The sequence below is a fragment of the Notechis scutatus genome, chromosome 4 (genome assembly GCF_049901735.1).
Source record: "Notechis scutatus isolate UNSWTSFEM ecotype Mainland chromosome 4, rNotScu1.2, whole genome shotgun sequence".
Classification (NCBI taxonomy): Eukaryota; Metazoa; Chordata; class Lepidosauria; order Squamata; family Elapidae; genus Notechis; species Notechis scutatus.
The window spans coordinates 67,145,993-67,163,408 of NC_142012.1; positions in this window are offsets into that span (position 1 = coordinate 67,145,993).

The window sequence follows — 17,416 nt, forward strand, 5'->3', positions numbered from 1 at the left end:
TGAAAGAGTGCTAGACTGGGGGGCATTCTAATCTCTTTGGGGAAATGATATTCCAGAGGGAGGGAGCCACCATAGAGAAGATCCTTTCCCTGCCTCCCCGCTCTAATGGGTTGGATAGATGTGACCGACAAGAGACGTTGCCTCAGATAACCCGGTCCCAAGCCATGAAGGGCTTTAAAGGTGACAACCAGCACCTTGAATTGCATCCAGAAGCAAATTGGTAACCAATGCAGCTCATTCAGGAGAGGTGACACATGTGCACACCAGGGTCTGCACAAAACCATGTGGGCCGCTGCATTTTGCACCAACTGGAGCTTCCGGATGTTCTTCAAGGGCAGCCCCACGTAGAGCATGTTGCAATAATCAAGACAGGGCAGACCAGGGCATGAGTGACTGTGAGTAGGGACCATTGGTCCAGGAAAGGGAGTAACTGGTGCACAACCCACAGTTGCGCAAAAGCCATCCTGGCCACGACTGCCACCTGCTCTTCGAGTAGGAGTCGTGAGTCCAGGAAAACCCCTAGATTACGCACAGGGTCTGTTTGGGGTAGTGCCACCCCATCAAAGACCAAAGGTGGCAATTCTCCCTGAGCCAACCGAGAGCCACTTGGTCTTGCAAGGGTTTAGTTTCAACCCATAATAGCAACATGCACTGTTGTGGTATAATATATAATGCTGCAATCTTGGTCAAAAGGGAATGAAAAGAAGAAACATTTTAACACTGAAGCTGATTGAGACATCAAATCACAATCTCAAAAGAAATTTAACATTGGCATATTTACATACTAAAGTCATAAATTCTGCTTTGATCAGCCTCATTCAGAGGAGTAAATGAGGCAACCCATTCTGACAGCAAAATAATGCTGCCCACATAAAGCTGAATTGTTTTTGTTATAGCTAGAAACATATTAATAGCTTTTGGAAAGGAACAGCAGATAAAATTGTTGTATTTTTTTCTGCATGTAGGCATGAAAATATAGCAAAAGCAATGAAGGGAAATTGAGTATGTGATCTTTTATCTGAACATTTATTAGAATGTGAACATTAAGGCATTTCATGCACAGAGGACCTTCAGAGTCATTGCATGCATATACCCCATCCTTTTATATCTGGTGTTGGTCATGCATCACTAATTGCTTCTATTTTGTTTATCTTTTGTTACACCAATAATGCTTATGTCTTCCACAGTTTTTCATCATAATGCATGGTCAACCATAATTATATAATCTTAGTGTTTCATCTCAGGTCTTCATATCACCTTAAACTGAATATGAATTAGATGTTGCCATGTTTTGGCCCAATATATGTCTTTTCTCTTAGATTTCTCCCCAGTGTCTCTAGGGCTTCTAGATTATTCAGGTACTTTTGCTCAAGATGCATAATCAAAGGTCTTGACTGACCACTTTTCATTCATGTATTGGTTTTACAGCAAGGATTGGTGATTTTTATCTAGTAAGTGTTCACAGAATCCAGGTGTGTTTGATGGAAAAAATTGCAACTTCTTTAGCATATGTTTTAGTGATCTACATTTATATTATTGCTACAGTCTTTCTGATCGATGTTCCTAGATCCTTTCTCCGTTCCCTGATCCTTGTTTAATTGTTATGAACTTTACATGTTACTTCCATGATTTATTACACTGTGGGGCTTTTCACTGGCATTGTGTTCAAGCCAGAGCCCAATTTAAACTATTGGAGTGAGTTTGAAATATTGGTTTGGATGTGTTCAATCACCATCTCAGTATCTGTAAATTCTTATTTTCCTTACAACTATTGTTGTTATGTTTATCTGGGAAGAATTTTCTTTCTATTCCAGATTCCAAGATCATAGACTTCATGGACAAATATGCCATGTTCACCATTAAACAGAGAAAGATAGTGAAAACTAAAGGATTCAAGATGACCTAAGGAAATATCAAAACTTTGGATGAAGATGATCACTACAAATATCTAGCCATTCTTTAAGCCAACATTAAGCACACTGTCATGCTCCTGTCAGAATCTGATTCAGAGGGGGAGGCAGAGCAGCTGACAGGGAGTAGGAGTGTGGTTCCGTTGGCTGTGGAAGAAATTGGGGAAGGGCAAAGGTCGGCTGGGTAGAGCAGGAGAGAGGTAGAACAAGGGAAAGGGAATTTGGAAAAAGACCCAGGCCCACCCCCTCTTCATCCTAGAGCACACAGGGAGGAATGGAGAAGGGAGCAACATGAGTTGCATGCCTTATGGGGGAGGAAAGGGCCCTGGTTCCCTTCATTAGCTGCAGCTGGGAACACAGTGTTTAAAAAGGGAAGCTGTGTACAGCAAAGTTGTTGGCAGCAAATCGTGAATTATCTGGTATTGTTGAGGCTTATCTGGGTTCCTGGGGTCTTCCCAACTGTGTGTGTTTTGCTGGCCTTTCAAGTCTGCAATTCTTCTCCTGCTCTGTCAAGTTAATTACTGCAGCATGGTTTGTGTGGATTTTTATTTACAGTTTGTATGTACTTTGTTTTCGGACTGAATTTCCTCCACTTAAAGACTGTTCTTGGTAGAGGTTTTTCTCCAGCCGAAGCAACCTGAACATTGGGAACAAAGTTGGAGGTACTAAACGGACTCTTCTTGCTTATTTGACTGTCTTGCCTTTGTGCCACACCCCAGGTCATCACACACACTGAAATCAAGAAAAAAAGGCTAGAAGTTAATACATGAAGAATGAACAAGTCTAAATTCAGTGGAGAAAATACCATCAAGGAAAATATTTATGGAGATTTCAGTCATCCAGGTCATGGTTATCCCAAAAGTGCTTTTTTCCAAGAGGCAACTGGACTTACTGATTTTTCTTTGAAGACATTTCACTTCTCATCTAAGAAGCTTCTTTGATGAGAAGTGAAATGTCTTTAAATATATTAGAAAGTCCAGTTACCTCTTGAGGAAAAAAAAAACACCTTTGGGACTACCATCAAGGTAATTAACACATGGGCAATTCCATTCATTAGGAACATAGCAGGAATACTTGACTGGACACAAGCAGACCTAAAAGCCCTACATAGGAAGAGCAGAAAAATAATGACAATGAATCATTCCCTTTATCCTCACAGCAATGTCGACACACCTACTAAAGAAAATAGATGTTGTAGAATGTTGCTTGTACACCAGACAAGCATTGGAAGAATATCTGAAAGTTAATGGAAAAATGGACTGAAACCCGTATCCTGGGAAGGTTTACTGAATATTGGAGAGATGAAACTGGCCTAAAAATAAAGCCCAAATGAAGGACAGAAAAGAGACAATATATTACACGGCCAATACTTTAAACAAGTAGCAGGCAAGCAGATAAATAATGAGACCTGGCCATGACTAAGAACAGGAAAGTTGAAGACACAGAGGGGCTAACTATGGCTGTGAAAGACCAAGGCTTAAGAACAAATGCATACAAAGTCAGAATTGAGAAGCTGGTGATAGTGAGCAAGTGCCCTCTATGCAAAGAAGCCGAAAAAACAGTGGGCCACCTGGTTAGCTGCTGCAAAATGATCACACAGATCACTACAAACAATAGCATGACAAAGTAGCAACAATGGTGCATTGGAAGATATGCAAGAAATTTGCCTATCAGTAAATCCTGGTGGGAACATAAAATATAGATATTTTTTTTTAAAAAAAAAGAAGCTAAAGTGCTCTAGGACTTTAGAATTCAAATAGATAAGCAGTGAAACATAAGACCTCAAAATTAACATCTGCTCATAAGAAAGACAAAAAATGGATATGGCTATACGTGGGGATAACAGAATAGAAGAGAAAACTGAAGAAAATCACAACATATAAACAACTGCAAATAGAAATAGAATGACTGCGGCAAAAGAAAGCAAAGGAAATACCAATAGGCAAGAGCAATAGCACTTAGACTTATATACCGTTTCACAGTGCTTTACATCCCTCTCTAAGTGGTTTAAAGAGTCAGCATTTTGTCCCCAACAATCTGTGTACCCATTTTATGATCTCGGAAGGATGGAAGGCTGAGACAACCTTGAGTCTGGTGAGATTCAAACTGCCAAATTGTAAGCAGCCACCAGTCAGAGGAAGTAGTCTACAGTACTGCATTCTAACCACTGCACCACCTCAGCTCGTGGGTGCAATCGCCAAACACTTTACCACCATTGTCAAAATCCCCATAGACCAATTGCTGTTTATATGAAACAGCTTGCATCCTATGACGATACCTTTAACACCATTAAACTTTAATGTCTGCCTATTCCAAATTAGAAAGGACTCAATAAAATTACCAAATCCATTCTAAACATCTGGCTGTGTGACAACCATAATAACCATGCTAGACAGATCTCATCAGATCAGTCAGATAGAAAGTTTAAATAACATGGTGAGACATACTTTACATAAACCCATACTGGATAGGTTGTTGCCCAGATCATCAAGAACCATGGTAGGTGTTGGTATTCCTGCACATCTGGTGACAAATGGGCTATAGGACTCAGGATTGTTATTTGAGCAACCAGTTCCAGCAACTGCAGAAATACTAAAAGATAAAAATATCCACTGCAGATGTACAGAGATTGAAAACAAAGAATTATGCGAATAAAGTCCAACCAGAAGAAGATATCTGAAAAGTTGTACCAGTTCTGTGAAGAGCATTATCCAGAATCAGAAATGACACAAGCTTTAATTGGTTTATAATATAAAATAAAGTACTCACAGAAGCAAAATTGGAAGAACTGCAAATGTCTAACCAGAGCAGCAACAACAACAACAAAAAAAATCAAAGCCTTGCCAGAAGTAGAGATAAACCAGAGGAAGTCAGCAATAAAGGAAGCCTTTATAGCTTTGAATCGTTTTTATTCCCAAACCAGGCAGTGTCTCTCATCTGTCTTCTGCTCAGAAATAACATCGTTCTATAACAAAGAAAGAGGAAAACTGAACAATAATTAAGCATCTAGAACAGCACAAAAGCAACAAAATGAGGTTGTCTGCATTGTCTGTTCCAAAGAATCAGCTAAGACAAATATTAAAAGATGCCACTATTTTTCCCAATTTTCACTACAAGAAACAAACCAACTAATATAGAGCATGATCGCAGTTATAAATACAAATATTGGATGCAAAATCAATAAACAAGAAAAAAACCCAGCCAAACAGAGCACCACCACAATGAAAGCTCAGGCTGAAAAATCAGGTGCAAGCAAGATAAAAGAAAAGAAGCTGAAAAAGACCAAAGAATGCCTGATCAAGAAATATTACCCAGAAACAAGAAAGATTTTTAAAAAGCATTGGAAATAATAAGGTAACATATCAAAGCTATGTCCAAGAAGATCAGTAAATATGAATCTTGAATTGCACACTATGGGCAGAACTTCCAATTTCAATCAAATGAGAAACATTTCTACAAATCCATCAGTGAAAATAATGCAGTGAAGCAGTCATCATCTTACAAAGAAGAAAGTTTCTTCTTTGTCAACAGTGAAATTCTGGGTGCAGCTAAGGGACAACCCAAAGACATACAATAAGAATTCAGCTTGGATAAAGGAAATGGATAAAGATAGAAAAAGAAGCTGCAATGAAAGAAGGTATAATAACAGAAATGATGGAGAAAAGGCACGACAAGAATTAACCCGTATTAGGTGAAGATGAACTTGAAAGTTATTAGTTCAAACACTCTGATGAGGGTTTATCAGAGCAACAAAGATAATTAGAAAACTGGATGCTAAACTGTGCAATGAAGAGTTGTGACAACTGGGAATGTCTAGATTAATGAAGAGAAGCACTGGGATGACATGATAGCAGTGTTCCAATATCTAAGGGACTGCCACAAAGAAGAAGGGATCAATCTATTCTCCAAAGCACCTGAAGCCAGGACGATATAATGGGTGGAAGCTTAAAAAGAGAGATCCAACCTAGAACTAAGGAGAAATTAGTAAGTGAGAATAATTAATGTCAGTGAGAATAACCATTCAGTGCTTCCACAAGTTGTGAATGTTCCACATTGGCAATTTTTAAGAGGAGATTGGACAGTTATTTGTCTAAAATGGTGTAGGGTCTCCGATTTGAGCAGGGGCTTGGATTAGAAGACCCCCAAGTTCCTTTCCAACTCTGTCATTCTGTATACTGGGTGTATATATGCATCCATTGCCAAGCAGTTTAACAACATACTACAAGGAGGTGAAATTGAACATACTGTAGATTAGGTATATTTGATAAAATCTATCTGATAATGAAAAATTGAGGAAAAGGAACAACAGAAGGCAAGTACAGACCAATTACCTGCTAACCAGCAACAATTCATATTACTAACAAGGTGCGGTAGCTGATGTAGTCCAACATCATCCAGTTTAAAACATGCTCTTTACATTCGAGCAGAAAGGAAACTGCCCAAACAACATAGGAACAAAAGAGCAACTCCTAATTGACAAGAGGCTTTTGAAAAAACAACAACTGCAAAATAAGGAAGAGCAATTTGAATTTACAGTAGATTGGATTGATTACAAGAAAGGATTTATTCTCTGCACATCACTGGATAATCAAGTGCCTAGAAATAACAGGAGCCAGTTGAAATATCTGAAGCTTTGGAAAAGATCAAAAAGCACAATGGAAGGCATAGCTGCTGGTCAATGGAAATAGATTGACAAAAGGTTAATATCAAGAGACAAATCTTTCAAGTAGACTCACTCTCACTACAACTGTTTGCTATTACACTGATTCATTTGTGACCAATTATGCACAGGTACAGCATATGTGGTACCTCACTCAATAGTAGTTAACTGTGAGAGGGATCTTGGAGTCCTTGTAGACAATCATTTAAATATGAGCCAGCAGCTGCCAGAAAAGCCAACACAGTTCTAGGCTGCATAAACAGAGGGATAGAATCAAGATCATGTGAAGTGTTAATACCACTTTCTAATGCCACACTTGGAATACTGCATCCAGTTTTGGTTGCCACACTGTAAAAAAAAAGTTGTTGAGACTCTAGAAAGAGTGCAGAGAAGAGCAACAAAGATGATTGGGGACTACATGCTAAAACATAATAAAGAACGGTTGCTGGAATTGGGTATGTCTAGTTTAATGGAAAGAAGAACTTGGGGTGACATGAAAGCAGTGTTTCAATATCTTGGGGGGTGCAACAAGGAAGAAGGAGGCAACCTATTATCCAAAGCACCTGGGGGAAAGACAAGAATCAATGGGTGGAAGCTAATCAAGGAGAGAAGCAACCTAGAACTAAGGAGAAATTTCCTGATAGAATAATTAATCAGTGGAACAATTGCCTCCAGAAGTTGTAAATGCTCCAACACTGGAAGTTTTAAGAAGAGATTGGATAACCATTTGTCTGAAATGATATACGGTTTCCTGCCTAAGCAGGAGGTTGGACTAGAAGACCTCAAAGGTCCCTTCCAACTCTGTTATTCTAATTATCTCCCCCCTCCTCCCAGAGTGTGAGTATTGGTTTGAGATTTCAACTTACCATCTTTCTTCATTCCGAAAGCCATTGCCTTTGTCTATGGCCACTGACACTGCTACTAAATTGGGCTTGAACCCAAGCTTTATATACCTTAGCTTTGAGCTTTTCTAATATGTTCTTTAAAATTTGGCACTCAATTGACATCACCTCTAACCAAAATGAGGATAATTTTAGCTCAGTAACATTTAAAAGACCTTGAAGGCTTGATATCTATTTGGGAAAGTTATTGCTTCAAAAGAGCCAATCCAGAGCATTCCATGCAGATATTAATCAGCGGTGGAATTCAAAAAATTTTTTTACTACTGGTTCTGTAGGCATGGCTTGGTGGGCATGGTTAGGTGGGTGTGGCATGGTTAGGTGGGTGTGGCCATGTGACTGGGTGGGCATGGCTATTTTTTTTTTTTTTTGCAGTGCCCCCCACCTGATTTTTGGGCCTTCTGGGCCTCGAAGGAGCCTGTGGTGGGGGGGCATTTTTGCTCCCAGAAGGGTCCCCTGGGCCTCAGGAAGAAAAAAAAGAGCCTGCACGGGGCTCATAGCACCCCCCCAGCTCCATCTTGGGACCCTCCTGGCCTCAGAAAAGCCTCTGGGGGGGGCATTTTTGCTCCCAGAAGGCTCCTCTTCACCTCAGGAAGGCAAAAAATAGAGGGGAGGGCCTGAGCCCCTCTCTCCATTAGGCCTCAGCAAGAGGAATCTCGACAGAGCTGATCATATGAACAGCTGATTGTCGGGAGGGGAAAAAAAGAAATATCTTAAGGGCCGAGCGTCAGGCGGGCGGAGTGAGCGAGCATCGGGAGGGTGGGGCAAACGAGCCAGTAGTGACCGGGTCAGGGGCATGGCCTGCCAGAATTTACTACCAGTTCGGCAACCCATGCCAAATCCTTGCTACCAGTTCACGCGATCCGGTGCAAACCAGCTGAATACCACCACTGGTATTAATCAATGATTTGACATATGGATATTTTCTGTTCTGTATCATTTGAAGAGCTTCCCTGTGGCACTTCAAATATGATCTCCTACAGAAAAACCAAGCTATACTAGGGATGTTTGTGTTGTTTGTGCAATGGCTGTTAGTGTTGTAATAAAATATTTGCCAGCCGTTGAGTTCATTTACACTGCTCTTAGGTTTGTTCCTTTTTTGTTTGTTGATACAATATGAAGGTCCTTTGGCTCTTTTCAAGAGCAGCAAAAGAAGAAGAAAAAAAACAGTTCTACCAGCACTGGGGAAAAGAGTACATCCTCCATCCCTGAAATCAGGGATCCACAGTTCATTCCTTTTAACTCAAAGATGATGATGGAAAATATTCAGGCCTTTCTTATTAGGTAATATTTTATATGGCTTCTGTGTAGCAGTGTCTAGTCTGACTTTATAATAAGTCTCTATAAATGTTTCTTATCAGTTTGGGAGGAAGGGAAGACATGGTAAATTTGATACAACTCTCTATAAAATGCATTAATGTAGAACTCTCTTAAATTTAATTCCCAGAACATGTTTTTGTATGTATGTTCTTCATTTTTGTTTGCATTTTTGCTCTACCTGTATTGTCTGCTGGCAACATAATAGCGGCCTTCTTAGGGACATTTCCCCCCCCCCCCAATTTGGTATTCTTTACAACCCAGGCGATTAAAGAAATATGCAAGGAATCATCAGGCCATGTTGAAAGAGTTAACTCAACCCCACCCCCCATAGCCAACTGTGTGCCAAAACCAATTTGAAATGGCCTGACTGGTTGCCCCTGGTGTTAACGTCCATAAGAATGACTCCATCCAATACAAATGGCTTATCTCCTCATGAAATACTAATGGGCCGACCCATGAGAATGCCTGCATCTCCTCCATCTGTGGTGCACCTGGCTGACATACAAGCCCTAGACAGTATCATGTTAGACTGTTGCCTTGTTACAGCCTTAAGGACATGTCATTCACAGGTTGCTGCTGAGCTTCCAAAAGACACATCCTTGCCTTTCCCTGGCACCTGACAATTGGGTACTGGTGAAGGAATTGCCTGGCCCCTCGTTGGAAGGGTCCATTCCAGATCATCTTGACCACCAATGCTGCTGTGAAGTGTCAACATCTGGCCTCTTGCGTGCATGCTTTGCACTGTAAGAAGATACCAGCCCCAGATGAGGAAGCCCTTCATCTCAGGTCACCTGGCTGCAACAAAGCAAAGACTGAAGCTTTGCCCAACAGGGAGGCAAAAGCAAGCAACCTCTGCTCCAGCTCTCCATACGACCTTCACCTAAAACTGCACCAACTTTGAGTAACCTTACCTTTGCCTACTATCAATGAATAGCAAAAGAACAGCTTCACTGAAACCCAGTGACAACTGTAGGAAACAGCCTGCATCAGGAAAGGACTCATGCCTGCAGTCTGGACCATTGCTGCCCTGTTCCACACCCAGAGCTTCCAAGCCCTCTTCGATTTCTTTCATGGCAATTGTTCCTCATACTATGACTGTACTTATGGAATGCTCTCCTTCTTCTTCCTCTACATTGACTAGAACCCCTTCAATAAAATTGGTGCTAACACACACCCCTTTTATCAGAACACTAATGAACAGTCAGATGGCAAGTCAATATATGCCACCATGAAATGGCTGCAGACCTTTCAGCCTGTCTAATGCAATCCCTCTGCAGATATTTTGCCGAAATGCTCCTAATCAAAGTAACTGCCTTTCTTCATCTTAAATGAAGAATGTTTATACACAAAAATTGGCTTTAACTATATACATATAATGCTTTGGACTCTTTGGTTTGTGTTGATCTCATGATCAGAAAGGGAGGACTGAAAGACAAGGAATATATCCATTAGAAAGTTGCTGGTAATAAGCCCTAGGTGGGCCTTGATGAACCAAACTTTTAAACTAACATAATTGCAAAACATGCTGGAGATATTTCTAATGTGCTGACTTGTGTGTCATATGTTTCTATAAAGTATGTACTTGTACGAATATCAGAGGTAGTATTGAACAGGTTCTGACCAGTTCTGGAGAACTAGCAGTGGAAATTTTGAGTAGTTCAGAGAACCAGTAGCGGAAATTTTGAGTAGTTCAGAATATCACCTCTGACTGGCCCCACCCCAATTTATTCTCTGCTTCCCAAGTCCCAGCTGATCAACTGGATCTTCTTTTGTTGCCCTGCACAGGAGAACGGATCTGAAAAGCAGGTTAGTGGGCTGGGTAGGGAATGGGGATTTTGCAGTAACCTTCCCCCAGGAGTGGGAGGGAATAAAGATTTTGCAGTATCCTATCTGTCACACCCACCAAGCCACGTCTACAGAACTGGTAGTAAAAAAAATTGAATCCCACCACTGAGAATTTAGAGTAGGAAGAATGAGACTGTGGAAAATGAGGAACTGAAGGGAACAAGTGTCTCAGTGCTTCAATATACATGAGTGTTTACAGAATGTGATGGTTAGTAAGAAAGTAAGAAAGACCAGGGAAGTGAAACTGTGGAATACATATGTCAGTAAAAAAGAAGGTATAAGAAATGCAGCTTGAGATGAGAATGGTGTCTGCGATGACCTGGAATGTACATAAACATAACAAATTCCAAAATGTAACTAAATGTCCTTTAATAACTTCAACTTGGCTCCACTGTTCAATAATTCTCAGTTGCAGATAAAACGTATTCATAAATAGTCTTCAAAAGAAAGCAATACAGTCCAAACTTAGTGGAAATAAAAAACCAAAACAAAATACAATGAAGGAATTTCCACAACAGACCAGGATAAGTAATTACCAAATCCAAAGAGATAACAAGGCACAGTCTGTTGGAATGATGCCAACCAAGATAACTTCAGCCCAAAATAACACACACTTTGCTTCTGAAAATGCTGTGTTTTAACCGTCTCTCTTATATGCTATTCTCCCCAGCTGCAACCAAAGAGGGGCATCATGGCCGCTTCCTCTCTCATAAGCCAAGTTGTTGCCTATTCTGTTCCTCCCTGCATGCCCTAGGATGAAGAGGGGATGGGCCTGGTTCTTACTTTGACTGCCCAGCCGGTCTCAGTCCTTCCCCAGCCTCCTCCACAACCTCCAGACCCACACCTACACTCCCTGTTGGCTGTTCCTCCTCTCCCTCAGAGTCCGACTCTACCAAGGGCATGACGCAAAGTGTGAAGAAGTTTGGACTTAAAGGCAGCAGCTAAGAACATTGTCAGAGGTGGTATTCAGCCAGTTTGGACCGGTTCTGGCATACTGGTAGTGGAAATTTTGACCAGTTCATAGAATCGGCAAATATCACCTGTGACTTGCCCTGCCCACCCACCCCCACTGTTAGCTCTCCTATATTCCCTTGTTTTTTAGCTCAGCTGATTAACATGGCAAAGTGGATTGCAGTGCCTCAGCTGAGCTAAAAAAAGGGTCAGCTCACTCACCAGCATTGGGTCAGAGATCGGTCTTTGAGTCCTGCACGCATGTGCAAAACATGCATTAGGCGCGTGCATAGAACCGCTCATAGAACTGGTAGGAAAAAATTAGGAAACCCACCACTGAATGTTGTTTACTGTAGTAAAAAAGTCTAATATATACTTAAAACTGTGGCTGGAAGTCATAATTATGTAGACTGACTTGATACTTTGGGAAATCTGATCAATGTGTCAAAATGTATTTATGATTTTAGTAGAAACACATATTTCATTATTCCAAAATGCACTGAGTTTATATAAAAATATTTTAATTATTTTTTACCCTTTGCATTTTATTCATAATATATATAGTATGTATCTTTTTTACTTTTCACAGTATCATAAATTACTGTTTTCTTTTCTATTGTAACTTAAACAGAAATAAAATACAGTAAGTTTCAAAATTCGTAACTAAAGAAAAATATTCAGTGGCTCTGGGCAGAAGAAATGGAAACATATGTCAAGCATTGGTGCTTGTATTATATACAGTACATTAAGAGCATTAAGTTGTGAAAGTGATGATGCTGTCCTTGAGAAATGTGGTATAACTTTCTGAATCTTTAAGTGGAGACTTTGTAAGCAAGTTGGTAGCAACTAACTGAGGCTGAATTATTTTGTTTGTTTGTTTAGGTATTACAAAAATAAAAGAAGATAGGTTAAAATGTCCAAATTAAATATTAAAACATTTATTACCTGAATAGCACAATGAAAACTAAAGTTAGGAAAAAATATAAAAGGTTTGCTGAAGCTTACTAGATTTTTAATTTAATAGTTTCTTGGCGCATTCTTGGCGCTCCTCTGAGTCCTATATTTTCTGCCATTTAAGTGTTGTGGCTCAATGTCAAATTTGGTAATAATTATTTAATGAGGAAACGTCCCTCAAAATTCCAACTATTTGCTGGCTCACGCAGTATAATGTTTTTCCTGCCTTGCTCTCTTAGTGCTTATTATTCTATGGTGGATTGCACTAGCCAGACTGATAGATATCCCATATTGAAAGAGATACAGTATCTTTACTGACTACATGTTGTTGATAGAAAGTATAAATAATATTATACTTGCATTAATTCAAATCAGTAATATTTTAATTAGGATAATTTTTATATTTTTGATACAGTTTTAATTCAATGTATTATGAATTAAATTTAAATGTAAATGTAATTAAATGTATTCTTTGATATGTTTTGTTTCTTACAGCCTAGATTGTTAATATTCATTCTGCTTTCACAATCTACAAGGACATATTTTGTATGTCACCATATAGTTTCATTTCTAAAAATATATCCACATACTATCTTTCAACTGCTCCTGTTCCAAAATACATCCACACTACTATCTTTCAACTGCTCCTGTTCCAAGCTCTAAGCCATTTTAAACAATCTTATTGAGACTAAGGTGTCCAGAGAACTCACAAGGTCTACAGTCTGGATTGCCAGCTACCAGGTCCTAACAGTTTCTTTGCTACTGTGCACTCCCACATTTCTGTAATTGCCAATTGTTATCTTTCTCAAAGGCAGTTTATACTCTCTCTCTCTCTCTCTCTCTCTCTCTCTCTCTCTCTCTCTCTGTGTGTGTGTGTGTGTGTGTGTGTGTGTGTATGTTGAAGTGTTCGGTTTTGGCGATAGTTCTGGTATTTTTAAAGTCAATCTTGACTTTAAAAAATACCAGACTTTAAAATTAAAATTAAACTTTAAAATTAAATAAAATTAAATAAAATTTAAATAAAATTGACTTTAAAAATACCAGAACTATCGCCAAAACTGAACACTTCAACAACAGAATAATCAGAGAAGCCATAGAGATAGAAAAACGCCCACACAGCATGAATAAACGAGATGACACCTCCCGCCTACCAGCCATTTGGAAACCCACCCTCATTAACAAACGAGTACCTAACATGAAGAATGACACCAGACCCACACCCACGAGGGCCACACAAGATGCTACCACCACACTTCCACGTAGAAAGCAGACTCACACCCACACAGAAGATGAGACACGACCACGGACCAGAAGCGCACCGCAGCTGCATCACTACCCGCTTCAAACCCTTCTGACCCATACATGAAGCGAACTGACACCCACCATGAAGATGCGGCACAACCACGAACGCAAAGCCAAACAGCAGGATCACAGCTCACCAGCTCAAATCCCCCAGCAACTAAGATTAACCTGAGCACAACCAAGCCCCCACCTGAACAGAACACACCCCAGCCAATCAGAACACAGCCAACCCCCAACCAATCAGAACACAGCCAAACCCCCAACCAATGAGAACACACCCCCAGCCAATCAGAACACAGCCAAGCCCCCACCAATCAAGTCACACCCCACTAGCGGTTAAAAGGAAGAAGCAGCTGCAAGCTCACATTACTCTGAGAAGCACAAAGCCTGAAGATGATGAATGAGACTTCATCGAAATGTCGCCTAGATACTTCCAATTTTATGCAGGAGAAAACCCAAATAACCAAATATATATATATTCAATCATTTGGAAGCCTGCACTCACAAACAAAAAAATCTCCACACCACAAGCCAGGCAAACACCTGGGCACAAACAGATCCCCCTGATACCTCCAGCTCAAACACATCCCAACCAGGCACCCAGATGAAACCCAGCTTCCTGACTAATGATAGCCGTCCAAGCTGCACTAAAGACCTCCAATAAAGTAACACAATGCTGCCAGCCAATCAAGATACAAAAAGAGCCAAAAAACAGACAGAAGATATTAGAGACACCAATCAAGCAGAACACAGCAAACTCCGAGACCAATAAACACAGACCAAGACTCCCAACCAATCAGGATGAAGAAAAACCATTCTGGCACAGCAATAGGCTGCCCCAAATTTAAATCTGAAACCACTGTAAAAGTCTGACTCACAGACGGACACAATACAGAAGCCTGATGATGGCAGATGAGATTCTGCTGAAACGTTGCTACAACTTTAAAAGCACAACTATAATGACGTGGGAAAATACCGAACAAAGCTGAAGGCTATATATATATATATATATATATATATATATATATATATATATATATATATATATATATATATATATATATATATATGTGTGTGTGTGTGTGTGTGTGTGTGTGTGTGTGCGCGTGTGTGTGTGTGTGTGTGTGTGTGTGTGTGTGTGTGTGTAAACACACAAACACACACCTACCTGAAGAAATGCCTCTAACTACCCATCTACCTGTTCCATCAGATCCAACAGGAAAGGCATAGCATGGGTCCTGTTCCATCAGACAGAAACTAGAAAATTAGCCTTTTTTATCATGGCAACCAACCTCTGTAATACCATCCCTTTGAGAAAGCCCTCAAAATAACCAAGGCAGTCATAGAATCCATAGAATGGATCCCACTTGATAAAAAGCATCCATGAAAGAGACCTAAAACAAGATGGATCAATGACATCAGCAAATATTGTGAGCTTAATTGGCCAAAGAAAGCCCAGGACCATACTGGTTGGAAACATGTGGAAGAGGCCTTCATCCTGCAGTGGATAGACAATGGCTAAAATGATGATGATGACTTCTGATATGTTTCTCTGAAATGGGATATGGCATGAAATTTAGGAAGGGAGGGAGGGAGGAAAGAAAGAAAGAAAGGTTCTTTTATTTTTATATATAAATAATGAGGAAGAGATGGGAAGATTTTTACAGGACAGATTAAGCTAGTGAGGTGCCATTCACCTCAAGTAGATCAAGCATATTGGAATTAATTGACCAACATTTTTGTACAGTGTTTAAAGCATTTCTCATACATGTTCATACAAACTTTAAAATGTTTAGGCTATGAGGATAACCATTCCCTTAATGCCATCCAGTGAATCAGGGCATAGCCAAAATTGAACTATGGACCTTTGTGCATGTCTTCGCCCTCATTGGACACCAGTTGTACAAGTAGCTTAGCATAATTTAAAGAGGAACCATGATAGTCTATGTTTCCTATCTTATAAATAAATGAAACTAGCATAGTACATTGTTCAAAGTAAGCATTTTTAGTATTATGAAATAAAGTTGAGGAAAATCCAGTAAGTTGGAAATATTAGTTCTAGACCATTGTTTATAAGGTATAAATTTCATTTTCAGCTAAAAAGGTGAAAGAATAAAGCAATCAGCATTTCTGATCTGTAGGTGAGTAAGATACAGCATGCTTTTTTGCTACAAAAAAAAAGCCTTTTAATGTGTGAGTTAATTAGTTATTCTAATTAATTATTTTCACAGTTTAATAATTTATGCTCTGAGGTGAACATGCATTTGAATCTGTTTAATGACCATGATCTGTGTTAGGAATCTGTCCACCAATTAGTTGGGTTGGCAATATATAAGCCAACAATGTATGTTTGTAGCTTTAAGACAAAGTCACTCTGTTGATTTGTACTATATTCCGATTGGTTGGTTGTGTTGCGAATTGCCATAAGAGGCAGCTAGAGATCATAGCTTGCTCTCTCTGACATTCTGTATCTCAGACATTCTGTATCTCTGACATTCTGTTGCTATCTAAGCTGTGCTTATACTTTGGTATCTTTGTTTACTGTAAATGACAAAGGCAACCGGTAAGAAGATTTTGTAATTGGATATTCTTTGGACTGTTAAACTTATATGGCCTGGACCATTTATTGGACTGTGCTATTTCTTAAAGTAAACTGTAACTCAATTCAGTGTAGCTGTGTGTGGCTGAATAATTATTCATAGCTACTCTCATAAACGTTTCCATGTGCATATCCTTGTTACTCAAGGGTTATTCTGTACATATCATAACAATCTGCATTCATTTGAAATTTTTTAAAAAATAAGAACAATCGACTGGATTGAAGAATGGGGGATGCTTAATGTGCATGTATTGATTTTCAAATGTGTATTGTAACAGTGCTTAGGGTTACTATGCATTTATGGACCACACAGTGATCCACAGTTTCAAATAAGACAGTTAGCAATTCCTAATGGATGGTACTAAACTTTGAAGGATTTGCAAATGATAGGATCATCACAATGCTGTGATAACACTGACAAAGTAGTGAAGAACACACAACCATTAATTCATCAAATGTGACAAGGTATATCACACAAAGTACTTTCTGCAGAGTATAATAACTTACAATTATGGGAAAATAATGTTTCAACCACAATATAAAAAAATCTTTATATTGTGCTTCATATTGTACAACTATACACAGTACTGCCTGAAGTGATCTGTGAGTCATAGTATTTAAAGCAGTTGTTAGTCTCCACTCTCAACTTTAAGCATTCTTCTTCCACAACAGTTTCTCAAAATATACCTTACATAGTGCACACTTCTGTCTTGAAGTATTGTCCTCAAAACAGCACCAAGAGTTTATCATTTCTGCAGGAAATAAATGGTAAGTACCATTTTTTTGAAACTGCAAAAAGAAAAACATCATTTTCTTTGCAGTTATTACTTTATTGCTGTGGCATAGAACCAATCCAACAGAGAATAGCAATTGTGTTAATGAAAGATACAATTGATCAGATGCAGTGGTGGGATTCAAATAATTTAACAACAGGTTCTCTGCCCTAATGATTTCTTCCAACAACCAGTTCACCAAA